This window comes from Acinonyx jubatus, chromosome A3 (genome assembly GCF_027475565.1).
Source record: "Acinonyx jubatus isolate Ajub_Pintada_27869175 chromosome A3, VMU_Ajub_asm_v1.0, whole genome shotgun sequence".
In the NCBI taxonomy this organism is placed as follows: domain Eukaryota; kingdom Metazoa; phylum Chordata; class Mammalia; order Carnivora; family Felidae; genus Acinonyx; species Acinonyx jubatus.
The window spans coordinates 82,464,886-82,472,019 of NC_069388.1; positions in this window are offsets into that span (position 1 = coordinate 82,464,886).

Below are 7,134 nucleotides of genomic sequence, written 5' to 3' on the forward strand. Positions count from 1 at the left end.
TAATGATGGTGATAATTACAACAGTTGTCATTTATTGAGCATGTGCTATATGCCAGGTGTGTGAGCTCTGTACATTTCATCTTGTTTAATCTTCACTGCAATCCTAAGAATTAAGCAGGCTGTTAACACCCATTCAAAGATGAGGAAATTGAGACCCATGAAGGTGGAGTAACATGATGAAGGTCATGTGGTGGTGGCACGAGAACTTGAGTCCAGGTCTGGCTGATTTCTGGGTTGCCTGGAGCTGTCCGGGTTTTAGCAGTGAAAGTCCCATGTCCCAGGACCCTCGTCAGTCCTGGAACAGTGGGGTTACCCACTGAAGCTCGAGCAGTATCAGGGTAGGAGTTCAATTAAAGTTTGTTGAATGGCTAATTTAATAAATATTGTTTATCCTTTCTCATAAATGTTAAAGACTTGCAATATACCAAGAACATAACCCTTTGTATTACATGTTTTTCTTTTGCCTTGTAGTTTGTAGGACTCTTTTTGGTATACAGTATTTTAAAGTTTTATGTGTCAACCTATCTATTTTCCTTAATGGTTTCTTCCTTTGCTTTTCTGTTTAGCTATTCTTCCCCACTCTACCAACAAAAAAGTTGCATTCGCTTCTGGTTCTCTGAGAGTTTACTTTGTAATTCAAAGTAAAATGGGGATGTGCAGGAATGGGAAAGACTTTCATGCACGTGTTCCATTTCCCAGGTTTGGGTGAGTGTTTTAGAACTTTAAGCTTAAATGTTTGAAATGTTCATCTCAGGAACTGATTTAAAATCCATAACTCAAAGGAATGAAAACTCTTTCCAATGCATTCCCAATGTGCAGTGCACATGTATCTGATCTGCAGTCGGCAATCATGTCAAAATGTGTCAGCTCATTTCATATTCCTTTTAACTATCCTTTGATTAAGGGAGCGCTGTATCAACTTATGTAAGCCTGCAGTCAAATATACCTTCAAATTATTAGCACCTGGTGAGAAATGTCCTTCCCATTCTAAACACCAGTTCATCATGTCTTATTTGTAATTCACTTGATGATTTTGATATATCATTATAAATACTATATGTGACTAAGTCTTTATACTGAAGCTTTGTTCTTGTAAAAATGGCAGAAAATATGAATTGCCATACTGTGTCCCTGATACAGATGTGTGGATCTAGACCAAACAGGTGTGGTGCTAGGCTAAGATGATAAATCACCAGCCCCAAATGTCTTTATGTTGGGAAACGTGGTATCATTAATGTTTATCTTGCACTATCGGGTCTCATTTAGTGTTTTAGCCAATGGGGTGGACAATACTTGTGAATTCAACGCTATTGACAGATAATTATTAGAAGTTATTTTATTATAAAACAAAATGAATGCTCTAGTCCAGACACTAGCAAACATTTGTAAAGAGCCAGATGGTACATATTTTAGGTTTTGCTGGCCCTAAGATCTCTGTTGCAACCACTCAACTTGCCTTTGTGAAGCCATAGACGTAAACAAGTGGGCATGGCTGTGTTCCAAACAAGTTTTATTTGCAAAAGCAGTTGGTCTGTATGATTCCGCCTGCGGGCTATAGTTTCCCAACTCCTGTAGAGTCAAAGAATTCATTCCTTCACAACTGAGTTTTATTTGAAAGGTGGGAATCAGTTGCTATTCTGGAAAATATTAGTATTTAAAAAATATTAAGTCTTCCTATCGGTGGTACTTGAAGACTTCAACTTCAGTGTCTTAATATCAAACTGGAAAGCCTTTTGAAAATTTTTTGAAGAGGAGAAAAATCGTGATGTAAACAAGAAATTGTTTGTTAGATTGGTTATAGCAATCTCGAACACAAAATTAGTGTCTCAGAACTTCTTTGATTTAAATGGCCTATAATTTTCTTCTTAAACAAGTCTATCTTCTGCCAGAAAACTGGACACAGCTCTTAATTCCAGTGGGGTCCAGGCCGGAGGCAGGGAAGCATATGGGTACCATACATTTGTTTTTGTCTCTATGTAATCACAAAAATTAAATACTTTGGAGTTCTATGTAACAAATTTGGATGGTCTACTTTAATGCACAGAGTTTCTATATCATAAAGACAGCAAATGTACGATTTTTCCTTAGTATCATTGCTTCATGCTTTAGTAAATCAGGATGATTGACAGCAACTTTTGCTTCTGTTTTCATGGATTCTTTCATGGTACAGACTGTAATCTGTGTGTATCAGTCTCTGATTGGATGTCATTAATCATATTTCAGAGCTAAATACAATTATATAACTATATATATAATTCTTTGTATAACTGCATACAACTCCATCTCTCTTTCTCTATATATGTATGTGTGTATATATATATGCGTATATATACACACATATACATATACATATACATATATATGCATATATATGTGTATATTTAAATGTGTGTGTATATATACATATGTATACATATGTATACACACACATACATATATATGTATATATACACACACACATTTAAATTAGTCTCTTATGGACTCCCAAATATTCACGAATATTTATTTATTTCTGCAAAATTTTAATGTTATCAGTGCTTAAAGGAAGTTTCATGCTTTGAAAAACTTCCCAGCCTGTGATAGGGCTTTTGTGGTTGTTGTTCTTGTATTTTGTTTGTTTTTATACTTTTGGCAAGTTCTCTGTTATTCTTCGGTGTTTGGCTTATTTTTGGAGATATTCCCAAAGCAACTGGAGATGATATATAAAATAAATAAAGTGGATGTTCAAGTTGGGGGGTTATATTTTTGTTCAAAAATATGGTATAATATTAAAGAAACAGGACTGATTATTTTGTTCTGTCTTATAATGTAGCTTTAAAGGATTTTCAATCTTAAGTGGTGGAAACATCATTGAAATACATACTGCCTCCTTAAATAAATTTTTGAAGGACAACTTTCATTTGGGCATAGAAACTAAGATCTGTTTTAAAAGTCTCATTACTCTATATTCGTACTTTATAAAAATAGCCCTCTTATTCCCCCTTAAAAAGATAATTTAGACAAATATAAGAAACTGTCAGAGCATTTGTAATTTGTATCTCCTTCAAGAAATCTATGGATGCTTTGCTGCTAACTTCCCTTGCCTGCCTGACATGATGAGTTTTCATGATGGGAGTTTTCCTCTTGCGTAACTATAGTCTGTATTGTCCTTTGTGGGTGCTATTCTGGTGGGGGGGGGACCAGTGAGGGAGCAGGAAAAATATTTCTTTATTTTTCTCATCACCTAGTCAAGTGTTATAAGAGAGCAAGCTGGGGCCCATGGTGAGGAGGGGGGTGAGGTGATAGAGGCATAGTCCAGAGAGAGGGCAGTTCAAAGGGAAAATACATGGGATGATTTTTATTTCAAATAGATTTAACTTGAGGACAAAGTCTCTGACCACTAGCAACAGAAGCAACATATGTATTTTGGCACATATGTATTTTAAGAGAGAGAAAGAGGATCCCCTTTGGTATGATCCTCTTTCTCTCTCTTAAAATACATATGTGCCATCTTCATCCCTCATAAACACAAAATATTATTGTTCATTTTCTAATTGCAAAATAAATACATACTTAAGAGAATTTTTAAAACAAAGAAGCAAAATGATAAAAATTACCCATCATTGGCCAAGAGACACATGAAAAGATGCTCAATGTTACTAATCATTAGGGAAATGCAAATCAACCCCACAATGAGATATCACCTCACATCTGTCAGAATGGCTAGTATCAAAAAGACAAGAATTAACAAGTGACAGTGAGGATGTATAGAAAAGGGAACTGTCATACACTATTGGTAGGAATGTAAATTGGTACAACGTGAGAAACAGTATGGAGGTTCTTCAAAAAATTAAAAATAGAAATGTCATATTTCCACTATTAGACATTTAACCAAAGAAAATAAAAATACTAATTCAAAAAGATAGATGCACCCCAATGTTTATTACAGAATTATTTACAATTGATATGGAAGCAACCCAAGTGTCCATCAATAGATGAATGGATAAAGAAGATACCCACGTGTGCGCGTGTGCACACACACACACACACACACACACACGCAGCAGAATATTACTCAGCCATAAAAAAGAATGAGATCTTGCCATTTGTGACAACATGGATGGACCTAAAGTGTATTATGCTAAGTAAAATAAGTCAGAAAGAGAAAGACAAATACTGTATGATTTCACTTATATGTATCTAAAAAACAAAACAAATGAACAGACAAAAAACCCCTCCAGACTCTTAAATACAAAGAAAAAACTGGTGGTTGCCAGAGGGGAGGTGGGTGGGTAAAATAGGTGAAGGGGATTAAGAGGTACAAACTTCCAGATTTAAATAAGTCACAGAAAGGAAGAGTACAGCATAAGGAATATAGTCAGTATATTATAGTAACATTATATCGACAGATGGTGACTACTCATTTTGGTGAGCATTGAGTAATGTATACAATGGTCAAATTCATATTGTATACCTGAAATTATTATAACATGGTATGAAAATGATACTACAATAATAAATTTTAAAAAACTACAATAAGATGTCACCTCACATCAATCAGAATGGCTAGTATCAAAAAGACAAGAGGTAACAAGTATTGGTGAGATGGTGGGTTAAGAGGGAACATTAAAGCACTTTGGTAGGAATGTAAATTGGTGTAGCCACTGTACAAAAATTACTTACCATTGATCACACAGAAGCATTAATGGTAAAACTTGAATGTATGTGTTCTACCAATTATCACCTTTCCCTTCTTCCTTCCCCCCCCTTCTCTTTTTCCCTTTTTTTGTTTATTTCTACTAATATCTTGTTTTTATAAAAAGGAAGATCTATCACATTAAATAAGATGTTTCATAAATTGCCATGTTGTATAGCTATGTATCTATCTCAGACTACATCTTTGTCGTTTTTCTCAACATAATTTAAAAAATAATTTTAAATTAAAAAAATTGTTTTGAAGTTTATTTATTTTGAAAGAGAGACTGTGCAGGTGGGGGAGGGGCAGAGAGAGAGGGAGAGAGAGAATCCTAAACAGGTTCCTCACTATCAGAGCAGAGCCCAATGCAGGGCTCAAACAAATAGAACAGTGAGATCATGACCTGAGCTGAAAGCAAGAGTTGGTCACTTAACTGACTTAGCCACCTGGGTGACCCCCAAAATAATTTCAAACAGATCTATTTTTTAGTTATAAAGCAATACATTTTTCTTGCAAAATAACTTAGAAACTATACAAAAACAAGGGTAAAAATCATCTTCAATACTACTGGCAAAATTGCTGACATTTGTTCTGAAGGGTGCTTGAAAGAAGGTATTTGTGCTAAAATACATTTGGGAAATTTTGGATTAAATGCATTTAAACAGGGTTTCTTTTGCTGTGGGACTTCTGAAAGCCTTTAATGTGCTGAAGTGTATTATGGTGCTCACAAAAGGAAGATGAAGTGTAGAATTTCTCCAACTTATTTGACCCAAGGATGCTTTATTCCAAAAGATTTTTTCCTTTGGAACATACTTTGGTAAACAACATTCTACACACACACACACACACACACACACACACACACAGAGGCATACTCACAGTCTTGGTTTATTTACTTATTTCTAGGTGATTATTTTAATAATTAGATAATGAACTAAATATATCATGGATACCTATTTACACCAATAAATGAGGATCTACATCATCATTTTTAGTGCTGTAAAGAATACCATTGATTTTACCCTAATGCTTTTAAATGGCCCCTTATTGAGGACGTTTAGGTATGTTCTATTTTTCTTTTTTTTTTTTTGTACTTGTAAGTTATGCTTGTACATCTTTTTCTGTAAGCTTGCCCAATGATTTCCTTAGGATAAACTCCTAAAAAAGAGCTACCACAGGCCTTTTAATTTATCTATATTTCAAGATTAGCTTCTTTGCTCGGGAATATAAGTTTTCATTAAAAATGGTTAGGATGAGGATTTAGTTCAAGTATGTCTACTCCTGGAGTATAAACTAATAGCGGCAGAGTAGGCTATCAGAAATATAGTTTGCAAAATACTTGAAATTATTCATAAGATTAATATGCATATATAAAAGAGAGTTATCAAGAGCTACTCAGTATCGGAAACTGGCAGCTTCCCTCATTAAAAAATAAGGTAGAAAGGCAAATTCAAAATATGTTAGTTCTCTAACCCCCTTGTAGAAAATCAAAAAGCTTAGGAGGAACAATACCTTCTGAGTTTTAAATGAGAAGGAAATACAATTTAAATTCAAGTTAAGATGTAGAAATAGATCACTACTGTTCCTATAAGTGATTTGCCTCTTCTCAGGAATTAAAGCCTGAAATACTCTATTTAGCATTTTATTAGAATTATGACTCTACATAAGATATTTCACTGGACTTTACATAACCTGGGATCTCATCCCACTTAAAATAAAAAGTAAAAAAGCACATCTGTTTGATATGATTTTCTCTAGAATTGGAGTCTGCGTTGAAGCTTTTGAACAGTTATACACAGGACCAAGCAAAGGCTATTGTTTGCTTATATGGTAGATTGAGATCAAGAATGTTAATGTTATCTCCAAGAACACTTTTTAATTTATATCAAAATTGTATAAACAGGGTCACCAGGGCTAAATGGGATGTCAATGACCTATGAAGATCAGAAAGTAAACAAAAGTTCTTAAAATAAGCATGTAACCTGAACACCTCAAGGGGTGTTGTATATTGAAAGGCAATTGTTTACAAAAAGAAAGGGAAAATTACTTAGTGCTAATTCTGTTTGTGACAAGCGCCTTCTTCCTCAGTCCATCAGCAGGACGGTGGTGGGTTGGGGTTCACTCTGCCTATTTGGAGGGGCTGTGAGGAAAACCAACACAAATCGTCCTTTTAGGATCATTACGGCACTCAGAAGCTTACCCATTTCCTTTATGGGGCTGCCTAGTTTCAGGCTAAGTTCTTTCTTCAGGCTAGGTGTTATTGGGGTAGGGGGTAGCCAGGGGATCTGAGTAAGATGAAAGGAGTAAAATATGGCTGGCAGGAAAGAGATGGGTAGATTCACTAAGGTACACGTTCAAGAGTTTCTTTGAAGCCAAATCTCCATCTTCAAAAGGAATTCCAGCCAGATGGGGAACAAATGGGAATATGTCTTTGGGTGGGTAACCCACAGAGTTTGGGT